A 24,717-nucleotide genomic window follows, 5' to 3' on the forward strand; every position below is an offset into this window, starting at 1 on the left:
TCCTTTCCTCCTTTGAAGACTAGTTTGGCTGCTCTCCCCCATCCTGTTTCACCATCTGCTGAGGCAGATCTCCTCCTACCAGATGCTTCCTTTGTGTCAGCCCAGGCCACTTCACACCTCATCAAGGCAGCCTGGCTCAGCCTGCCACAGGCTGACCAATCAGAAAAGGGCGCTACATAGGTAGCTAGGTAGCTTTTAGGAAGCATTCTAAAACTCTTTTTAGGTGCAAGTTATATTACCTTCAACAGTAGCAAGTTGTTGAATTTATTAGAATGTTTATTTTGATACTTAACATGCCATATTGTTCTCCCTTTTATGGAAAATGAGACTTTATTATTTTTAAATCAAGACTCCCCATGTTAGCCTATTGAGCCCATTCACTACAATGGGGAAAATGAATTTAGCTATTTGCCCCTCACCGGGGCTTATAAAACATCTTTTATAAAGTCCCTGCTTATAGTTACACTGCACTCAACTCTGGGAGTACCTAGGGCACACCTTAGGGGTGACATATATGTAAAGATATGGTAGCTTAGGACTTTGGATGTACTTTTAATTCCAAAGTTGAATTTGGGATTAACTTTAATTTATGATACTGGGTACTGCAGCAGAACACCTACGGATGCACTACCTATGAGGGGGTCCCTAAACCTACATGCCATACCATATACTAGGGACTTATAGGTAAGTTGATACAGCCAATTAGAATTAGCCTAATTTGCATGATCCATTTTACCCAGAGCACTGGCCCTGGGACTGGGGCAGTAACCAGGGCTCCGTAAAAAGGCAGTAACCAACAGCATCTTTCAGTAAAGTTTGGGGGTGCCCAGGACAAAAAGAAGGACTTTCCTACAGAATTGTATAGACTTCACAGGCTGCTCTTGGGGAACCCTAATTTGTTCTCATGAAAGAGCCATCCACAAATAGAATACATTCAGGACAAATTAAAGGTTCATTTTTTTATGTCTGACCTGGGTTTGTTTAAAAGTCCATAAGATCTATGCAATCAAGTTTGAGTTGATCAGATTTTCCTCCTTTGCGAATGCGCACCCATGTGCTAGGATTCAATACCCAGCATCTTTTCAGCACAATATTGCTTCCTGCCAATATTTGCTGCTTGTACCTAGTTAGTCTGGTGTTAAATGTTATGTCTTAGGGTCTGATTTAGAGTTTGATGGAGTGTTTACTCCATCACAAACATGATAGATGTCCTGTCCGCTGCATTATAATTTCCATATGCTATAATGGAATTGTAATACAGTGAACGGGATATCAGTCATGCTTGTGATGGAGTAATCCCCTCCTCCAAACTCAAAATCAAGCCCTTAGTTTTAGTCAGCAATACTTTCACAGAGGAGGGACCATTACAGTTGGAGGCTATCCAATCACAATGTGCTCTCATTTGTCAAAAATGATGCTTACTGTTGTTACCCCTTTAAGACAGCCAGGCAAAGTTGTGGCTACAGGATCAAGCGTCAAAGAAAAATAAGACACAGACTTGAATTTGAGTTAGCACTGAGAGAGAGCAACCCTCCCTCTACCTGTAGAATAGCATAAAGTCCTTGTCGTAATCAGGCATTCCCAGTGCCAGGGCTTGACAGAGACTTTCTCTCAGCTCCAAGGAATGCTTTCATGCATTTGTTGTCCCATTTAATTGGATCTGGTACATCCTTGTGTGTCAGTTTCAGCAAAGGCTTTGTCACAAGGAAAAAGCTAGGTATCGAACTGAAACAAAGTGCACTTCATCCAAAAGAAGTATGTAACCTTTGTTTATTCAAGTGTAAGGGTTACAAAGGCTCAGCCATCCAAGAAGAGAGAAACGTTACTCCATCTCTCCTCGCCGCTCCCTCATCATTTTCTCACGTCACCGTTCTCATTCCACTTTGATGTCAGAGGTGACATCAGAAAGGAATACTACACACCTCACTCCTTTATATACAGGCGAAAGATTCATGACTGAGGGAGTAAAACATTGTTGTACAAAAATTAAGAACAGAAAAAAACATACATACAAAAGACAACTAAAAACAAAATAATAATAATAATAATAATAATAAAAAAACTTTCAGAGAAAGAAAAATCCTGCACTTCAATCAGACGTACTTGGAGAACACCATATGGATTAAAGATAGTCTTTTAAATAAGCAGGGCTTCGCATCTTTCTATCAGACTTCCTTAGCGATGCACCAATGGGAATGCTGTCTACTGCCTTCTGCGAGTTAACCTTGTCCTTCAGCTCAGTGTCCTGTAGGACTCTCCCTTTATACACGACCACTCTGTTGAGATTCCACACACGATGATCATCATTTCTGATGGCATTGTTGAAAACTTTGATGACTCTCATTGGTTTAGACAACCTGTTACCACAAGACTGTAATCCAGGATGTTTTATCATAACCAGGTCACCTACATTTACCTTAGTCAACTTAACAGAATGACTACGATCAAAATATAGCTTGCTATTGCCTATTTTAACATATTCTCTCTCTTTCCATTGCTTATCTTTATCGGTCTGATTATCATTCCCCCAAATTGCATTAACCTAAGATGGTTCAAGAACAGTATTGGGACGCCTCCCCTGAAATAACTCAAAAGGAGATATACTTGTGGTTGTATGAGGTGTAAACCTGTACACTCCAACTCTTTTGGTGATTTCATCCTGCCAACTCTTACCGTCACATTTAGCTAAGGCTATGGTTTCTTTCAATACTCTATTGAGTCTCTCAACCATTCCGTTGTATTCTGGATGGTATAGAGCACATTTTTTGTGCCTGATATCACACATCCCAAGAAATATCTCAATTTCTTTGGAAATTAGATGTACCCCATTGTCAGTAAGCAACGTGTCAGGAATACCTTCGCTTATGAACAGATCCTTTAAAAACTTTATGACATGCACAGTTTCAATGCCTCTGGAAAAACAAATCTCAGGCCAACGTGAGAACATATCTGTCACAACTATAACATAGCTTTCTTGTCCACCACTATGTATTGGCCCTAAAATGTCTAACACAATGTCTTTCCATGGTTTATCAGGACAATTTCTTATCATCATCTGTTGAACTTTTGGCTTCCTGCTTTTCTCACTCACAGCACATTGCATACATTCTTTTACTATGTTTAGTAACTCTTCCCTTAATTTGACCGGAGGGATTAGTCTCGTACCACGTAATAGCAAGCCTTCCCTGGTTGCCAGCTGATCTTTGACCAACTAAAAGTCCTTAAACAGATCTTCTCCCTGATGCTTGTATGTCCAACCATGACTTATAAGATCCATTACCTTTTGCAAAGTAGAATCTCCCTTCACCTCTTCATGCCATCTATCTTCTGAAATTATTTCACACTCAAGTTCATACACAAAATTTGTATAGTCCTCAATGGTATCACTGTCTAGATGATCAGTTCTGTCCTCCACCACTAACCTTGATAAGGTATCAGCAATTACATTTTCTACACCAGGAATGTATTTCAACTCAAAGCTATACTCTTGTAAATCAATCACCCATTTTGATATTCTGGATGAAATAAAACCAATGCCCTTCTTATTGAAAACTTCACAGAAAGGTTTGTGATCGGTCTTAACAATGAACATGGTACCCCACAAAAATGTTTTCAGTTTTTTAATAGCCCAATGTACTGCAAGGGCTACCCTTTCAATCACAGAATACCTGCATTCTGCATCTTTGTGGTTTCTTGATCAAAACATGATAGTATTATCCTGACCACACCTACTTTGCTGTAATGCCACACCAAGACCTTTAAGGCTGGCATCAGTGGTAATGATAGCATTTTTCTTTGGATCAATTTTTTTTAAGTTTAGGGGCTAGAGCCAACATACTTTTGATCGACTCAAACTCCTTCCCACACTCCTCATTCCACGCAAAGTTTGCTCCCTTTTTTGACAGACCCTCATATTACATGTAACACCGGCAAAGTTCTTAAGAAATTTGTGGTAGTACTCCACCATTCCCAGAAAATGCATGAGCTCTTCTTTAGTAGTGGGAGGAACCATCTCTTGAATAGTATTCACCAGATCAGCTTTCGGAACGACACCATCACCTGTTATAGTGTAGCCCAGGTAGTCAGTGGTTTTCGTACCAAATTAGCATTTCTCAAACTTTACAGTCAAATTGTGATCACACAACCTCTTCAAAACCTGCCTGACTCTTGCATCATGTTCACCCCTGTCTTTACCATACACCAAAATGTCATCCTGATACACACAGACCCCCTCCAAGGCTCTCAAGACCTTTTCCATAACCCTTTGAAAAACAGAGGCAGCCGAGATTAGCCCAAAAGGAAGACGGGTAGATCTGAACATACCAAAGGGCGTGATGAACGCAGTGAGATCCATAGACTTTTCATCAAGCTGTATCTGGTAACAGACTGATGCTAGATCAATGGTACTGAAAACCTTAGCATCCCCTAACATAATGGGTAATTGGACAATGTTGGGTAAAGGATACTTATCAACCACAACACATTTGTTCAGTGTGAGAGAACAGGGCTGATTGCAGAAGCCCCCTATCCTTTTTGCCCCCATTTTTCACTTTTTTCTGGTGTTTTCCTGACTCTGATAGTGCCCTGGGTACTGCTAACCAGTCCCAGGGCCTGTGCTCTGTGTAAAATCAGTATGCAAATTAGGCTAATTATAATTGGCTAAGTCAACCAACCTATAAGTCCCTAGTATATGGTAGGGCATGTAGGTTTAGGGACCCTATCATAGGTAATGCACCCATAGGTGCACTGCTGAGTTGTCCAGTGTCATTTTAAAGGCAGGCCTGCCTTGCTGGCTGCTTTTAAATTAAAGTTACATGCAAATTCAACTTTGGAATTAAAAGTAGTTCCAAAGCCTTACACTATCCTATTTTTACATATGTCACCCCTAAGGTGTGCCCTATGTGCCCCTAAGGTTGGGTGCCAGGTAACTATAAGCTGGGACGTTATAAAAATAGTTTTATAAGCCCTGGTGAGGTAAAACAGTCAAATTTGTTTTTCCCTCATTGTAGTGAATGGCCTCCATAGGCTGGAATGGGGAGACTTTATTTTAATTTTAAAAATCCCCTTAAGTAACATATACCAGAATTTTGTTATCAAATTAATTGTTATAATAAATCTGACAACTTCCAGTTGTGGGATTTAATATAACTTGTTCAGGTAAAGAGTTTCAAACTTTACATGAAAAGTTGCCAACTTCAGCCCTGCAGTGCTTTTGCTGCTGTGCTCTGATTGGCCAGCCTCTGGCAGCCTGACCAGGCTCCCTTGATGAGGTGTGAAGTAGCCTGGCTCAGCACAAAGAGATGTGCCTGGGGGAGGAGATCTCCCCCTCAGCAGATGGTGAAACAGGAAGGGGGGGGCTGCCAAACTGATCTTCAAAGGCAGAGAAGGACATTTGGAGCAACCCAGCAACACCCTCATATCCTGCAAACCCAGACAATTAGATGCACCCTTGATTAGATTAGGAGAGGGGTGTGTTTAGGATTTGTAGCCACACCAGTGGGTGGGCTCAGCCAGATGTAACCTCCAAAACTCACTTTCGCCCATGATGGATTTTTGAGGAATGTTGCTCCCTGGGATTGATTTTTGCCACACTTCCCAGGAAGTGGTCATCACAGGGGGAAGGACCCTGGCCATAACTCCTCATGTACGTTCTCAATGTGGCATCCTAACATGAACTGATCTCTTATTCTTTCATAAATTAACACCTCAAATTTACACGAAGATGCTAGGCGTCTGAGATCTGTTACATAATTCTCAATAGATTCATCTTCTCTTTGTAATCTCTTCCCAAAGTAATAACGCTCTAATATGGTGCTTACCTTGGGAAGGTAGTGAATATCCAATTTGCGTATGCAAGTTTCATACTCATTAAGGTCTATTGCTTCACTGCCTGGAATATCCGGTAGATGATCAAATACTTCCTGACCTTGTGAGCCCAGACAGTGAAGTAATAGTGCAGTTCTCCTTTCAGCACTTAAAGAGGTTCCACATACTTTTGCATAACGCTCAAATACTTTTTTCCATTTGGCCCATTTGATAGGGGGCTCACCAGGAGATGACAGGAAAAACAGAGGTGGTTGAACATTTTACATGTTGTAAAATACATATTAACAAAATGAAGCTAGAATATTATGTGCAGAATGTCATGGATCACCAATTGGATGCAATAAAAACGTACTACCTAACCAAAATAAAGCTGTGCACATCAGCGATGTGTGTGGCGCCATAGTCCATATGATGTATACACAAGCAAATATACAACTAATGCCGTGCACATTGGCGATGTGCCAAAGTTGTATGCCTGTTAAATAAATCCTGTGTTAAAGCTGTGCACATCAGCAATGTGCCAAAGTTGTAAACATGTTCAATTCCTCCGTTAAATGATGCGAAGTGTTGAAAGTGTCAGAACTCCAATACAAGGTGGAGAAAAAGCGTTGAAAAAGAAGGTCAAGAATGAAACGATTTTAGGCACTTGAAGAACTGTAGATTCAGAAATGAGGTGACGCACGATCCTAACAGTGTCTTTGCTACTGTTTATATATTTATATTCTTCTTTTTTTCCTTTTTTTTTTAGGTTCAGGATTCTGTACAACTTGTGTTCAGATAGCTGTCCACAGGTCCCGTTTTGATGAACAGCACAAAACGCGCTTTCATAAACGCATCGACAACAGAGCAAAGCAAGAAAAACGAGAGTCCTAGGTTGCCGTGGAAACATACTGAATGCAAGTGCCGAGCGAAGGAAACCGGCACGTGTCAGGGGATGGTTGCCTTGCGCCTGAGGCAAACAAAAACAAAGGGACCAACCGTAACTAATTGGGAAAGAAGAGGAAATCCCTCGTAAAACCCAATTAGTAATAGAACAGTTACATCCCCTAACCACAGAGCGGTTTCGTAAACAAATGAAAATACGAACGCATGTTTGAAAAGCGAGTTCAGTCCTCAACTTGCGAACACGTTCTTGAACAGCGGGTTCCTGAATGTCTTGAAGAATGTTGAGCCTTGAAGAGATCCCAGTCACGTCACCAGTGAAACAAAGTGCACTTCATCCAATAGAAGTATGTAACCTTTGTTTATTCAAGTTTAAGGGGTACAAAGGCTCAGCTATCCAAGAAGAGAGAAACATTACTCCGTCTCTCCTCGCTGCTCCGTCGTCATTTTCTCACGTCACTGTTCTCGTTCCACTCTGATGTCGGAGATGACATTAGAAAGGAATACCACACCCACTGTCTACAGCAGCCAACCATTCCCAAAAACATCCTAACCTTCCTGTGTTTTAGGGGGACATAGTTTCAAGATTGCTTCAACTCTTTCTCTTTATACTTTTCTTGTTCCTTTCTCCGTTATATGTCCCAAGCACTGGACATCTTTTGGGCAATATTGCAATTTATTTGGTGATATTTTATGTCGATTCTCTGCTAAATGATTCAGTAATGCAATGGTGTCAACTTTACAAGATTATTTTGTCTGTGATCCAATAAAAAAGTCATCAATATAATGGACCCAAACTGAACTTTGGGGTTGATTTGATGATTCCAAATTATTTTTCAAAATGTGGCTGAAAATTGAGGGACTCTCACTGTGACCTCAAAGGACACAACACCATGCTAATGCTATCTTTCAGAACATGAAAGAGAACAAATACTGACTATCTTTATGCAAAGGAATCGAGACGAAAGCTTGTCAGAGATAAATCACCGAAAACCATTCAGCTGTACATGGAATTTGATAAAGTATGGTGGCTGGATTCGGTACCACAGGATAACATGGGATTACGATATCAGTCACCTTCCTCAAATTCTGAAATACCATAAACCTGCGTTTTGGGTTCCATAATCTCATAATTGGTGAGTTGCATGGACTCTCAATTTTTGTTCTCAAGATGTCTTTCTCTAGCATATCATTGATTATTCCCTCTATCGCGTCTGGTGTCATGTGATAAGGCAGTGTTCTGGGGAACACTGCATCTGGGCTTACATTTAATTTTACTGGATCAAATCCTTGTATTAATCCAATATTCTTTCCAGTGAAATCCCATACTTCTGGGTTCACTTTCTCAATCAGATCTGAAGGTAATTTTTCTGTTGTCAACAATGGGTAAATCCCTACCATTCCTTGCTGAGCAATGTAAAATCGCAATCTTCATCATGGGTCTGAAACTCAACTCCGTGCGGTGTAAAACAAATTGTGCAATTTAACTTGCACAACAAATCTCTTCCTAGCAAATTGATGATTCTTTTGGAATGGTCATATTTTTATAGGAACTTCTTTTGAAATAGAACTTGTCATTTGTAACTCCTACAACTTGAATTTCTTTTAGGGAGAGAGGTAGGTCTGGTATTTCCACTGTTCTTAGAGCAGAACGGGTAGCTTCTGCATCAGTGAGAAATGATACTCTGTGGCCATGTACCTCATCATCTACAAATGGATCACCGTGGTCTACTGTCAGACTGGTCCAAGCTGCCTCCCCTCTCAGGCACTGTCATAGTGATGTGCCTGAATTTGACATTTCAAGATCATCAAACATAGGGAACTGTTGAATGGTATCCTGATTTTGAACCTGCATTACATTTTGATTGATTTTAGCAACTGGTTTCAATTCAAACTAGCATTGTTTACATTTGACTGAACCAGAGGTGCTTGTGGAAAGGGTAACACTTGAGCTTGATTTTGCATCAGTACTTGTCTCATTGCTCCATTTGGCATTTGCATCTGATTCACTCCCTGCATTTGATTGTTGACCATTGTATCTGGATTCAATCTACTTGTGCTTCTAATGCCCCACCTTACTGCACGTGACAAGGTGTCACCTTCTTTAGCGTTGCGACATCAACACCTGTATTAGGATCAACAGGCACACCTCTTGCTTTACCCTGAGCCATCATCATTCCTCTTTGTACACCCTGCATCCCTGTTTAAAATCACCTGCTTGCATTCGATTAATCATTTCCAACAAATGATGGATTTGAAAACTCCTGTTGTGCAAACTTAGGGGTCGATTATGACTTCGGGGGATGGAAAAGGCAGTTTGCCGAAGTCCCAATGGTCAGGTCACCGCTATTGCCCCCATTAAGAGTTTCCCGCTGGGTCAGCGTGCAGAAACGGTGTTTCCGCCCTCTGACCCAGAGGGTAATGACCTCAACATTGATGCTGGCTCATCATGGAGCTGGCGGCAATGCTGTAGTACGTAGGGTGCACCAGCACCCATCACAGTGTTCACTGTCTGCAAAGCTACCCAGGAGGTCTTCTGTACTGCCCATGCCAAGTCATCTCTACCAGCAGTTACAACCACCATGTAACTTCCGGCAGAGAACAGGGTCATAATCCCCGAGGGCAGCACTGCTTGCAGCGCAGCCCTGGCAGATTAGGACCACCTGCACTGCCAGTCCCTCCTATGGAGGAGAACTGGTGGTGCAGGCAGTCCTACCGTGGTGCTACTGCCACAGTCGTAATGTCGAAGTCAGACCGTGTTAAGACCACCAGGGTCGTAATGAGGCCCTTAGCCTCTGCCAGCATGAGCTTCTCCTTAAGCTTTTGCTGTTTCAATTTCTGCTCATCACTGTAATTCTGTGTGAATTTCAAAATGTCATCTAAAGACTTAGGGCCTGATTTAGGTCTTGGCAGGACTCCTGTCGGCCTTGTGTGGTGGAGTCTAAAAGTACCTATTTAGATGTATGTTGGCTGAACCTTCATTCCCGTCAACAGAGTGTTTTCTGTTGCATAGGTGGTACAACACCGCCAAGGAAGCAGACTCCTATGCTGGCTAACATTACTTCTTCATCATCAGGGTGGCAGGTCTGTGCCAAGCATATTTAGATTTCACAGTTGTGCAGGCATTATTCTAGTGGCAGATTTTTGATGGTGGGAGTCTGTCACAGGACATGTTGAACATTGTACTATGCCTGTGGCTTGTGGATGAATGCTAGCATCACACCTGATGTGTATTGGCTATTTTTTCTCCTGCATACCACACCATTACAGACCATGATCCTTTGCCATACCACTTCAACACAACATTGTGAAGCAAACATGTTGTCAGTGTAGACAGGTTTTTGTTTAATTTCTTAGTTTTTTTAACCTTTTTTTCTCCTTTCATTTTTTTCTAGTGGGTTAAAAATTGTATTTCAATATTTTTTTTGATAATGACAGGAAGGAGAAATCTCAGTTTTAGAGAGGGAGAATCATCAGTCATGGTGGATGAAATCATTAGAGTATAGCCACAATTGTTTGGAGCCCAAGTGCAAAACACAACCTTAGTGCAGAAAAGGCAAATGTGGGCCAGAATAGTTGACAGCATGAATGCTGCAGCAAACAACCTGCGTACACAGGAGGAATTTAGAAAGAGGTGAAATGACTTGCAGGGGAGAGTGCATTCACTGGCCAAACATCACCTGGAGGCTCAGAGGATTGGTTGTGGTTCACCCAGCCCCTCCGCTATGATTTGTTCCCTGGTAGAAGATGTCCTTGAACATCCTAGATCCTGAAGACTTGACAGGAATCCCTGGTAGAGTGGAGACTGGTAAGTTAGACTTTTGAATATGTCAATAAACATAAGTGTGCTCTTTGTTTTTAAGTTAGCTGTTGCTACTGTGTTTTGCACCTTTATGAAACATAGGAACCCAAATTTAAAATCAGCAAATTAATTGTTATCATCAAATTAGCAGCATAATGATCTCTTGCTTTGCTACTGGTCAATACGTGTTGCCAATATGTGTGTGTTTATTCATTGATTATTTGTTGTATTTGCCTTGTTTGTCTGTTTGAATGTATTTTGTTGTAGTTAGCATAACAAGTTCCAAATTCCATTTAATTTCACATGAAGTTGAGCTGCTTGTAAGCATTTCATTCATCTAATAACATATTCCACATATGATTTTTGTACTGTGTCTGTCATCTTTACTACACATATTTTACTAGGTATGTTCAATTTACAATTTTTCAAGTTTTGTTAATGTTTCATTGAAATGAATACAACTGCCATGATGCCTTGTTTTCGTATCTGGAAAATAATATTGCAATGTAATGTTGGTCATTCCCTCTTTTTTACATATATGCACATATATTAGCGTGTTATATTTCATCAATCTCCAGTTTATGCTATATGTTAAACTGTCATTATTTTATCTCATTCTGGTTGTTGTCACTTTCTTGTTATTTCATTGAACTGATGTAATTGGTTTCACAAATCAAGTATATTGACTTGAAGATTTTCAGATATGTTATGTTGTTTGCTGAATAAAAGTTGTATAGATAATAAATGTAATTTACAATGTTTATATGATGGCTAATACCATTGATCCTCTAAAGTTGTATAATAGTCTGAATTTTGGAGTGCTAGGCCTTAGAATGCCTTGGCAGTATCTGGTGGAGTATCACAACCAATTTTAAGTGTTGTGCTATAAGAAGTTCTTTCAACAATGATGAGACACATCATCAGCTTCATACACTTAACCCAAAATGAGGATTTTGCCAATTTGAAGGGAGTTAAGTATTCTTTCGGTTGACTAACACTTGTGGTTAGAGTTGCTGGCTTGGTGGCAACATTCAAAAGAAAAGAAGTCTAATGCAAGTTCAAACCCTTCCGTTCAATCACTGTGCAAGTTGTCTTTGTGCAAGATGTGTACATCCAAAGTGTGTGTGTTTATCTTTCACAGGATACAAAAGAATGAAACAAAAGGTTTCAGTTGATTACATTTTAAAATAGACACATTACAATTAATAGGTTTGAGGACACATTTTCTAAGAACAATCTAAGATGAACAATGTAAATCAACACACTAGTTAATGTGTCAGAACTTTGATCAACAAACATTTTTGCCCTGGAATTTCCTAATCTTCCTAAAAATGCCCAGCACAGATTTTTATCATCATCTAAGTTGGTTTAACATTTAATGTAATAATATTTAAAGATGTACGTACTCGCATGGGAAGAAATTGTCAGTAAAATCTTGATGTAAGTCAATTCCTTCCTCTTCACCACTATCATCTTCAATTGGCATTTCAACATCCTCACCCAGTGGCTCACCATGCTCTCTATTCTCTGCAATGTACGGGGTGTTTTATTGCAGTGCTAGTTGTGCTACATGCAGCATGCCAGGGTGATTTTGCACACCTTATTGAGTGAGTAGAGGAGGGCTCCACCAGCCTTATCCAGACATCTAAATCCGGCCTTTGGGAGCCCAAAAGCCCACTCCACTGGCCAGCATGCTGTTGCATGGACCTCATTGAAGCAGACTTCCCCTGGCGCTGTTGGATTCCTCGGCGTTGCTAACAACCATGGTCAGTTGGGATAAGCTTAGTCTCCTATATGAATAAAAATTGAAAATGATACAAAAAATGTAATCCCATTGTAGATCCTTAAACTACAAATTAAGCAATAAATATATTGACATATTGTACTTACCAACAAGCCAGACCCTCAATGCTGCTGTTCTATAGTACAAAGGAATCATGTGTTGATACTGGAAAATGTGCACACATGCTTGTGATGAACAAATCAAGTAAGCAGACAACTTGCACATTGATTGAATGGAAGTTCTTTCGATTGCGGTAGATCTGCTCTCTGTTGTGTGATGACACTAAGGCATTATGTGTGCCATCAATTGCCTCAAACACATGTGGTAGGTAACCCAAAGCCTGAAAATCTTCTTTCACATTGGTGATATTCTCATTTTGTGGAAACTGTATGAACCTGTTGATGTGTCTAATTATTGAATAAAGAACTTCATGTAGCACACCAGAGAAAGTTGATTGTGACATTCCATCAGCTACTGCAACAGTGTATTGGAAAGATTCTGTGGCTACTGGAGTGCTGCAACGATTTTGACTATTTGAGTTATTGATGTGGGATTCCTATTGTGAGACAGAAGGTCTGGCTCCACCTGATGACATAAATAGATAATAATTTGCCTATTCAATCCAATTTTTTTTATATCATCCCATTCTTCCACAGTGGCAAGGTCTGGAAATGGTCGAAAAAAATGAGGCTATCATCTTCTACCTCTCCCTGGATTCATATGACTGCATTAAAAAAATATATTTTTGTTTCATTTTCATGCATTTCTTTGATATTTAAACAAATTTAATGTATCAGTTAAATGTATTTGGTTTCTTAACATGTCTGTATACAACATTTATTAGCGATTTTCAAATGTAATTTTTTTTATCATGTCTGTTATTTTTTTCTTCAAATGTGTGAATAATACATTTTAAATGTATTATGTATGCAGTATGTTTTATTTCATTTGTCGTTATGCAAACATTTAGTCAAAGGAATTATACACAAAATTGCACAACTATCACATTTACCACAATAACACACTACATAAAACCTTTTTTTTTTTTTTAACTAGTAACGTTAGAATTTGATATAAACTACGAACCACCATTTTGAATGATGGTGACTCACTTAACATCTAGAAACACACCATTTTTCCTTCTAGAATGGTAGGAGCCTGACCTTGCCATCAGGACATTTCCACTGGCGGAAGTTGACTGGTAATGGATGTAAACTCCATGATGAAAACAGCCAGAGGCTATCATGTGTGATAGCAATGTCTGAAAGCCAATGGATGTGCCCATCTTCGTTGATGATCAGGAATGTCATGTAGGTGTACACTGTGTATCGAAGAAAGCTTGCTTTCCTCCTCACACTGCAGCCAACAACACGTCAAGCCACTATGCCCAGGAAAGCAGGTGACAAGACCTCTAACATCTCAGCAGAGGAGCTTGATTTGCCGGCAGGGGAGGTCCTTTCCCTGTACAGCCAGCTGTATGGCTCACCATAGAAAGCGGTACATGTTTAAAATGAAAATGTATTTCTCAATGACTTGTTTTTATTGAAACATAGGCAAGTGTAGCAATTGAAGTGATGTTTCACTTTTTTGTAAATTAAAATTGAAAAATCATGATGTTTTGGAACACATTTAAATCAGACAACACCACAACATTAATGTGTGTTGTGTGTTTGACACCCTATTTTTGTTGTTGATTTGTAAATATATATATATATATATATACTTGCCTGGCTCCCCTGCCAAAAGTGCCATGTGCGATCAGGTGTGGCCTCCAATGATCTAAACAACATATTTTTCTCCAGAAGGATGAAAGCACATGCTCTCAGAGTGAAAGTCTGTAATTAATTTATTGAAGAGAGATCCAGCCCCTGCAACGCATTTTGGCACTTAGCCTTTGATCATTTTTTTTAAATATAATATTATTGCAATAAAAATAACACATGTATATATATTTTTTACATGCAAAAAAAACATGATTTGTGCCATGAGTATAAGGAAAAAATACACTAAATGTTTGAATGATAGAAATTGTAAGTGCAGAAAAATGTTCAGTATTATGAATCTTTTTCGAAATGATTATTCTGCACTTTAATTTCCTCCCATTTAACATAAAAAAATATGTTTGTGGTATCCATGTAAAGGTGTCACATATGGGGAAAGGTATGTCTTGTGCTGCAAGTACATACAACACAGTCTCTCAGTCACCCTTAAAAATATATCCCATACATATGTACACATGTTTGTACAGCCCCAAAGACCGCACTCTCAATAACACACATGGCAGCCTTTTCATAGGGCCCTTAGTCATAGTATTAGCTATAAGCCATAGCATCCGTCTCTACGGACAGTAGGATTAAGTCATTGAAGTTAGGCCTGGGAGTGTGTAGTGACAATGCACAAGTTGTTTAGCCTTCAGTAGCTCACAAAGAGGTTTTACTAATCAAAAGTAGCTCTCACTACAGAGAATGTTGGAGACCCCTGACCTAGATGATGTAACTGGCCTGGAGTATTAAAATACGAGCATGAGAAACAGGTCACTACAAATTTTGAGTTTTATGTTAGAAAATTTAAGAAAAAAATATGCTGTTCCCAGTTTTTTCAACATGCTTGTGATTGTTTTCTCCAAATTGTGGTACATCAATACAAAAAAAAAAAATCACAGACCTTTTTTTCCTTTCATTTTTTTGTATACATACAGGCCAAAGCTGATCAGAAGTAAGCTATATGGAATGCCATCATGAAGAAGGTGAGAACCCTGGCGGTCTACAAGCAGGGCAGCACCCATTGTAGGAAAAGATAGGAGGTGATGGACTAAAAAGTCAGCAGAAGTACAGCTCGGCTAGTCCTCCCACAATGGGGGGCATGTGTACTGCACCCTGAACCCCTAGTGGCCCAAATACCTTCATAGGCCTATCCACAACATGATGGTCAGTTGAAAGCCCAACAGTAGCATCAAGGGGGTAAGTTCATTTTTGAGTTCTTCTTGTTAAATAACTATTGTTATGTCAACAAATGATGGCATCATTGTATATTTTTAACATAATATCAGTATATTTGTGATCACTACTAAAGGACTATTTTGAGCAGACACATGCCTGTTTAAGAAGAATAGTTACATGAGTTTGCTAGATGTTCTAAGAGACAGTTGTACCAAACAGGCTACAATTTATGATTGTGTCAGGTCAGGTCTGGTGCTCCGTCACATTTGTGAAGGAGATTATATTGGCCCTATTATAGGTGATATAGCATAAGGTGCACTTATGATACAGAGGATGTTCCAAACATCACGTTGGTGAATTGGCATTATAGACAAACACTAGTGAATATGTGAGCCAAAAAGACTAGAAACTTGAGAATGAACAGCAAGATGTTGTTTAAAAACATATTACAATTATGTTTTTAAATGTGACAGATTTGCATGAAGTCTTACTCCATCACAAATGTGTAAATTAATTTGATAGGCATACATTTTTGAAAAAAACAGACATGAATGTTTACATATTGGTGACATAGTAACACATAACCAAAAACATGTTGTTAATGTCCTTTGTTATGTCCAGACGATAAATCAATATTGAATGAGATAAGCTAAAGGCACTTTTGCAGATGAACAATGTCCAATGTACAAAAGGTTTTGTGCTTGAGTCTGATTTTTTGTGACATAGGTTCACTATTCAAAACAACCAATCAGAACCATTCAGAGGTGTCAAAACAATTCCTTGAGAAACTTGAAAATGGTAATGAAAATGATCATAAATAAGGTGGGAGCAATAATGGGAACATTAAAAACTATGCCCCCCTGCCCCCCACTGTTTAGCTCTCGCTTTCACCCGGTTCTCTCCACCCGTTTTTTTCCTGTTACCGGCTCTGGCCGGTCACTGTTCCCCTGCCGCTGCCTCCCCTGCAGCCCCGCCCCCCGTGCACACCCGTTGGCCCTCCCTCCCTCCTCCCATGTGCTCCACCCTCCCACACCACCCTCTTAATGGCGGCCGCGCCAGAGGCAAGCCCGTCTGCGCCCGTCCGCACCTGGACTGCGCCCAGCTCCAGTCCCCCTGGTCCCCATAACCCAGACCCCTCCAGACAACACTACTCTACAACCACACTTCACTCCCTCAACCCAGGACTACTCCCCGCCTGCACCCAAGCCAACCCCAAACACATGCAGGGACCTTTCACCTACTATGCCTGCCGGTTCTCCTACTCCCGCACCAGAAACACACAAATGCCCGACACCAACCCCAACGCTCCCCACAACAAACACCACAACTTCAACGCAGAAGACTCCCACACAGCCCTCGCCCACCCCAACAGACCCTACCCCAACAAGCCCCACAACTCGAACACACTCCACGACAACACCACCACAACCCACAGCAACACCAAAACCCCTCACACCAACAGCATCGCGCACCACAACAACAACAGCCCCCACAACTACCTTAACTGCATACTCCTAAACACCCGGTCCTTACACAAGCATGCCATCGAACTCTGGGACCTTGTCACATCACACTCACCAGACATCATCTTCCTCACGGAAACCTGGATGAACCACTCATCTGAGGCAGACATAGCAACAGCCACCCCTGATGGATACACACTCCACCACAGAGACCATTTAAACGAACCAGGAGGTGGCATCACCATTATACACAAAGACACCATTAAGGTCACCATCAACACACACAACACCCTAGACAGCGCAGAACACATGCATTTCCTAATTCACATAAACAACAACACCACCCTCAGAGGAACACTCATCTACAGACCACCAGGACCTTGCCCCCCTTCTGTGACGCCATCGCTGACACCATCAGCCCTCACGCCCTCACCTCCACATACTACATCCTCCTCGGTGACTTTAACTTTCACCTGGAGAACCCGCACGACCACAACTCCTCATCCCTTCTAGATAACCTCACAAACTTCGGACTCAAACAACTGGTCACAGCACCCACCCACTCAGCAGGACACACATTAGACACAATCTTCACCTTGAGCAACCACATAACCTACACTCACACCACGAACTACACTGGACTGACCACCACTGCGTTCACTTCTCCTTCTCCAAACCTCCCACACACCACCATCAACACACCACACCCTACCGCATGTGGGACAAGATCCCCACAGAATACCTGAACTCCCAACTTGCGCAGAACCCCCCCACACACCAATGACCCCAACATTGCTGCTCATAACCTCACACAATGGATCACAACCTGCATAGACTCACTCGCCCCTCTAAGAAGAAACATCACCACTCGCAACATCAAGAACGCCCCCTGGTTCACCACTGAACTCCAAGCCTCCAAGCGTAAATGCCACAAAGCAGAGAAAGCTTGGCGACAGGAACCCTCAACCACCAACTTCTCCACCCTCAAAACCTCCACTCGCAACAGCTTTTTCTACGACGCCACCTTCCCAGACCCCTGGAAGCACGCAGAAGTCACTGCACTCCTGAAAAAGCCCACAGCTGACCCTGATGACCTCACCAACTACCACCCTATCTTACTCCTCCCCTTCCCCACCAAGGTAGCTGAGAAACTAGTGAACACCCGCCTGTCCCACTTCCTAGAAGAAAGCAACACACTCGACACCTCCCAGTCTGGGTTCCGCAAGAACCACAGCACTGAGACCGCCCTCATCGCATGTACTGACGACATCAGAACCAGAGTTGACAAGGGCGAGACCGTCGCACTCATCCTCCTGGACATCTCTGCTGCCTTTGACACTGTCTGCCATCAAACTCTCCACACACGCCTCCATAACGCAGGGATTCGACACAAGGCCCTAGACTGGCTCACCTCCATCCTCACCAAGAGAACCCAGAAAGTCCACCTCCCTCCCTTCCACTCCACAGCCACCAAAATCATCTGCGGAGTCCCCCAAGGGTCCTCCCTCAGTCCTACCCTTTTGAACATTTACATGACCCTGCTCGCCAACCTCCTCCGACCACACTGAATCATCATCATATCCTACGGAGAGGACACCCAGCTCATCATCTCCCTCACCAGTTACCCTACCACCGCCAAAATCAACCTCCACGCTGCACTCCTTGACACTGCCACATGGATGACAGCAAACCACCTCAAGCTCAACTCCAACAAAACCGAAATCATCATTTTCGGCACCAACAAAACCATATGGGATGACTCCTGCTGGCCCACCGCCCTAGGCCCCCCACCAGCCCCCGCAAAACACGCATGTAACCTCAGCATCATCCTGGACCCCTCCCTCTCCATGACCCAGCAAGTCAACGCCGTCACCTCCTCCTGTTTCAACACATTCCGCATGCTGCGAAAAACCTTCAAATGGATTCCCATAGAGACCAGAAAGACCGTCACCCATGCACTCATCAGCAGCAGGCGTGATTACGGCAACACCCTCTATGCCGGCACCACAATCACACTCAAACGCAAACTCCAGAGAATCCAGAATGCAGCCGCCCGCCTCATCTTGGACCTCCCACGCCATGAACACATCTAGTCGCACCTCAGATCCCTTCACTGGCTTCCGATCGACAAGAGGATCACCTTCAAAATCCTCATCCACCCACACAAATCCCTCCACAACACCGGACCATCCTACCTCAACGAAAGAGTGAACTTTCACACTCCCACTCGCCTCCTCCATCCCGCCGCACTCGCCACAGTCCCCCGCATCCAACGCGCCACCACCGGAGGCAGATCCTTCTCCTATCTCGCCCCCAAGGGCTGGAACTCCCTCCAGACCAACCTCCGCAAGACTCAGAACCTCCTGCTCTTCAGAAAAAACCTAAAGAAGTGGCTGTTCGAACAGTAACCCACCCATCACCTCCTCAACCAGCGCCTTGAGACCCTCACGGGTGAGTAGCACGCTCTATACATTTTTTTGATTGATTGAATGAAGCAGGTGAAATAGGATTTTTTTAAAATGTTTTGAGAAAAAACCTCATGATCCATTCTATTTACACAGATACAACAAGACTATTTTATATGTCTTTTCAGCATCTTCTAGACAAGCCAAAGGGGACATTAGCCACTAAGGCAGGAAAGCAGCTGGCCATTGCGTGTCGAGTGGTGAAATGTCAGACACCAATGGACACAGTAGCATGGAGGGGAGGGTACTAGAATGGAGGTGACCAGCTCTTCATCACAAACTGTACCATCTGCATCCTTGTCTGCCACCCAGAAACCCATCTCCACCTTCCCTCTTGCTGCCCCCCACTTCCCCAAACCCAACCCCCTAGAAAGTTATGGGATCTCCTTCAGTGCAGGCACCTCACACCCTGCCCCTGTTCCCCTGGCTGCGCTGAGTGAGGAGGCAATTGACCTCTTACCCAGCATCCCTGTCGGTAAGACAATGATTGTGAATGGCATCCAGGGCCTTAGTTGCCAAATGCAACAGATGGCTGCATTTCTGGATGTCATTCTTAGTTTGATGTCTGACATGCACAGATCGCTTGCTAAACTAGCCTCTGTACTTATCACAGACTCCCAACCAGCCCAACCTTGTGCCCCAACTCAGGTCCCTTCCTCATCCCAAATCCCAACTCCCACCCCTTTCCCAAGCATGATAACATAACATAACATGTGTATTTGTAAAGCGCACGTTCACCCGCAAGCATCTTGGCGCTGAATAACAGATGTTTATTGTTACCCAACTCAATGGTACTCATTGCAGGCACCCACTCTAGCAGACACAAGCTGTACACTCGCACACACATAAACATAAACACACAAAGAAAAACAGACACCTAGACAAAATACACACACTACTCACACTATACCCACAGGCACCATACCCACAAGCACCACAACCAATGCCCAACCCACAACCACCACCACATCCAAAAGTACCACAACCCCAGCACAAACACAAGCACACACACAAGTACCACAACCACCAGCACACCTACAAACACCACTGCAACCACAACCACTGCCACACCCACAAGCACCACACCAACCACAATAATCATCTCAACAGTACTTTCATCTAAACAAACGCTCACAGAAAAGCACACTTACATGCAAAACAACATCTGGAAAACCCAAACACACACAATCACCTGAACACTAAACACCAGCTAACCCACACACATCCAAACTTACACCAGACACACACACATGCAGCTACAAATTATACAGACACAGGCACTACAACCACACCAAGCACCTCAACAGCACACTCATCCAAACAAACACATTTACACAAAAGCATACCCACAACAACACCAGCCAAACACAAATACACACACTCACCCGAACAACAAGCACCTTCCAAAAAACACCCACCCAATTATACACAACATACACCAGACCCACATGCAACTTCAAAACAGACACACGCAAATGAGCCACTCCAGCTCCCTCTACCTCCAAACCCAATGCCTTTCCATCCTTCCTAACCATACTCCTCCACCAAAGTAATGTCTTAGCTGTCTCTATCCCCTGTGAAACCCAAAGCCAACCCTCCCTTAAAGGATCTTTGAGGTACCTGCTATGTGCCCAGTAGATGCCCCTTCCTGAGGAGGTTACCCCTTGGTAGTATATTTAGGAGGCAAGTTCTCGGTGAAAAACCCACAGCGTGATGCTGTGCATCATGGTTTTCACATATTCAGATTTTTGTTTGAGTCAATATTTGAGAAAATTATTTCATTTGTTAATAAAACTATATTAATTTTACATAGTTTGTCCTGACATTATTGTTCATTTAGAAGGCATTAATTATTGATAATATTAATGATGAAAATGTAAGATACATAAACTCACTTACATTTATGACAATAAAGACAAAGGTTTTTTTGAATAACATATTTGTACAGTGCAAACATTAGTGTTATAAATTTGTAAGTGACATAGACATTTTGGTTGCAAGTATTCATCATGATAATGGAAAGACAACAAAGTTAAACATTTTAATTTTTTTAAGTGTTGAAGTCTATTTATCTGAATTTGATAAGTGATAAAAATAAACACATACATATTGCACATTTAAAAAATTAACTGTACATTAAACTTTAATTATATACAGACAATTCACTAGACAAGGTGAAATGTGGCATGGATAAATATATAAGAAGTTTTAATTTTTGCACTAATAATGATTTTACATTTATTGTAAACAAACTTTTTGTCTTGTCTAGTGGAATTTCTATATTTTATTAAATTTATATTATTCAAAAAATGGGTAATGCATAGCTTTATGGTTTCATAATTTACAAAACATAATTAAACACACCGATATGGCCACAATTTGAATTTGTGATTGATGTCACTTTTCGTGTAGGTGTACATTAGATGAAGGCAGACTGCTCCAAATTTCATATAAAATGAAATTATACAAATGTGTTTCTTTAGATTTCATAGAAAATCACATTACACACATATGCATTGCACATTAATAAAATATTGCTTGTATGTGAAGAAAATGCACGAGTCCAGGGCTAATGTAAACAAACAATTCACAATGTGGCAGGTAAACTAGATCAGGTTCATGATAGAAAGGGAATTGAAGAAAGAGGAAAAGGTAAGTTTTGAGCTTCCAATTCACCAACTCTGGTTTGGAGGTTTAGCTGCCACAGCTACATCAGCAGGAAGGCACATTGGGACTGCCTAGGTGGTAAAACTGGCTGCACTTCCTCTGGCAGCCACTGTTGCCTAGGGTGCTGTCAAGATGGGAGGAAAATTCTGACAGAAATGGCAGCACTCCAACGCACATTAATTCACTGACCTAGCATCTAAATAGAACAGGTGGACCGCCTTGTACGTGACAGAGAAACTAATGGAAAAGAGGCAGCCAAACCAGATCCACCAGATCTAAATCAGGCTCTTATGGTCATATTTATAACTTTTGACGCAAAACTGCACCAACGCAGTTTTGCGTCAAAAATATTACTGCCGGCTAACGCCATTTCTGTGTGCCGTGCGGGCGTCAAATTTATACTTTGATGGACGGTGGCGCAAACCACAGGTGTAAGTCATTTTTTTGATGCACACCGCAGCGACACCGCAAACCGAATATGCAGAGTTTTTTGATGCAATAGCATCAAAATTCCCCGCAAACACAGCCATTTCAGCAGAGGAGAGCAAAAATGAATTCCAGATGCCTGTACAGACCCCAGGAAGATGACAACAGACCAGGAACCAGCCAGGAGGACCTACACAAGAACCAGGACAGGAAGGAAGAAGAAGAAAAGGAAGTGTCGCTTCAGTGCAGAGGAGCAGGAAATTCTGGTAAAAGAGGTGACGGAACACCAGCACCAACTGTTTATCACCTCAAAGTTGCCAATCAGTAGGAGAGAGGCAATATGGCAACAAATTTGTTGACAAGATTAACAGTGTGGCACAAGTACGCAGAACAATCATTGAGTGCAAGAAACGCTGGCATGACTTCAAGCGCAGGACCAAGGAAAAGATGGCCAGGAACAGGAAGGCAGCACTGCAGACTGGAGGTGGGAGTCCAGCACACCAGGAGCCCCTGGACCACATGGAGAAGATGGTTGCAGCCGTCACAGGGATTCAAGGACAGGACAGCGCAGACCACCAGCAGACAACACACATGCAGGGTAAGTCGCATGGGGAATTAAAATGCACTAATGTTAACTGCAACCGGGAGGGAATACCTACTACACAATGCTTGTAAGTCATCATATACATGGAGTGGCATGGGTAAAGGGGCACGGCACGGGGGCATGGCCTGTTCAGAGGAAACCTGGGGCACACCATTACACAACACCAACAACCTTTCCATGGAGGTATGCTGCCATGCCAACGATGTTGCAAAGGTAAAGCCACGCCAGGAGGGAAGGGCACAACGTGAAACTGACATCCCGTCACACATCAGGCACTATACCCCCTACATTAACTAGGGGCCAATTAACAACCTCTAGCCATACCGACAACTGGAATGTAACATTGACAACAGTTGCCACTACCACCTCCGCTGTGTGTGCTGGTCAAGTAGCCAATGGCAGTAACGTCCCCATGGATCATACACACCTAAATGAGAGGGTTTAGGATGACAACGTTAACAATCCCCTGAAACAAGACAAATGTTCCAGTCCTGTCAAATGTGAATGCCCATAGTTGCCGCAAACATCAGCCGATGTCATCAACATTAGGAGGTACACAGCACTAATGTCACGCCCATGCTGCACATGTCAGGGTCCATCCTGTTCCTTGGTCACAATGCAACATCCCAAATGTCATACTGCTCGGACAACAGCATTGAGGGGGAGGACACATGTAACTGGTCACTGAAATACACCTGCACAGTCATAGGAGGAAATAGGACACTGCTATGACTATCAGGGCAATCCAATGTACCAGACATTCCCCAATGTCAGCTGTACACATTACCAATGCTTCCATCCATATCGTGCCATAACAATGCTATGCATAGTATACGCTACATTTCAACTACATATAAGTGGATGTGAAAGATCAGAGACTGGGGCAGGTCCAGATTGTTAAGTGTGCTGCTAGTGCCATCAGAGCACCCACAGCCAGTGAAAGGTCTCACCATGAGAATGGAAGTAGGGGGAGGGTTGAGTAGGACAAGAAGGTGGCAATTCACTATTTGGCCAAAATCAACACCTAGAGGATATGATGCTGACAAGTCTACTAACTGACCACAATACATGTGACATGCAGGTGGGGCATAGGCCTGGGAGAATGCCCATCTGAAAGTCTGGATCAATGAACAGGAACCAATATCACAATGTGAAATCATCACAAGTCAGGCATGTCACATCACAAATGCCACAACACAGACACACTAATTGTACCATATTTCATTGAAGAGGATGATGGATCTCCTGCGGATATGCCTGTCCAGGCATAGATGACATGGATGATGAGCTGACAAACATAAGTCAGCAGACCCTCCAAGATGTCCTTGGAACCCTCCAGATCCCACCTTCAGTCACAAGGAGGAGCACAGAACAAGCAGCCATCACAGAGGACCCACCCACAACCCCAATTGTACAACCTGCCAGCTCCAATACAGCTGAGGACTCAGACGACACAGGCACCAGCTTTGAGAGAACTATAGTGGGAGTACAGCTGGAGCTGGCCAAGGAGGTGCGAGTAGGGATGCAAAACATGGCAGCCAGCCTTGAGGGGATGCATTCGTACATGATGTTATCTGCAGATCAGGCAGCAGCCATGCAAGCGCTAACATCCATCTTGCAAGGACTACAACAAACTGTAAAGGAATACACCACTGCAGTAAGGGAGTTGCCACAACACCTCGCACCTCAAACCTTCCACTGCATGCACTAATGCAATCATGACTCCCTCAGGGCCGACCTGGCTGCCTACCATTGTGATGTGGCTGCTATTCTTCAGAACCAGCAGATCCTCCTTGCAGCAGTACTGCCCTTAAGACCCCCACAGGTAGCAGCTACCGGGATATCTGACTCCACGTCTAC

The sequence above is a fragment of the Pleurodeles waltl genome, chromosome 8 (genome assembly GCF_031143425.1).
Source record: "Pleurodeles waltl isolate 20211129_DDA chromosome 8, aPleWal1.hap1.20221129, whole genome shotgun sequence".
NCBI classification, from domain to species: Eukaryota; Metazoa; Chordata; class Amphibia; order Caudata; family Salamandridae; genus Pleurodeles; species Pleurodeles waltl.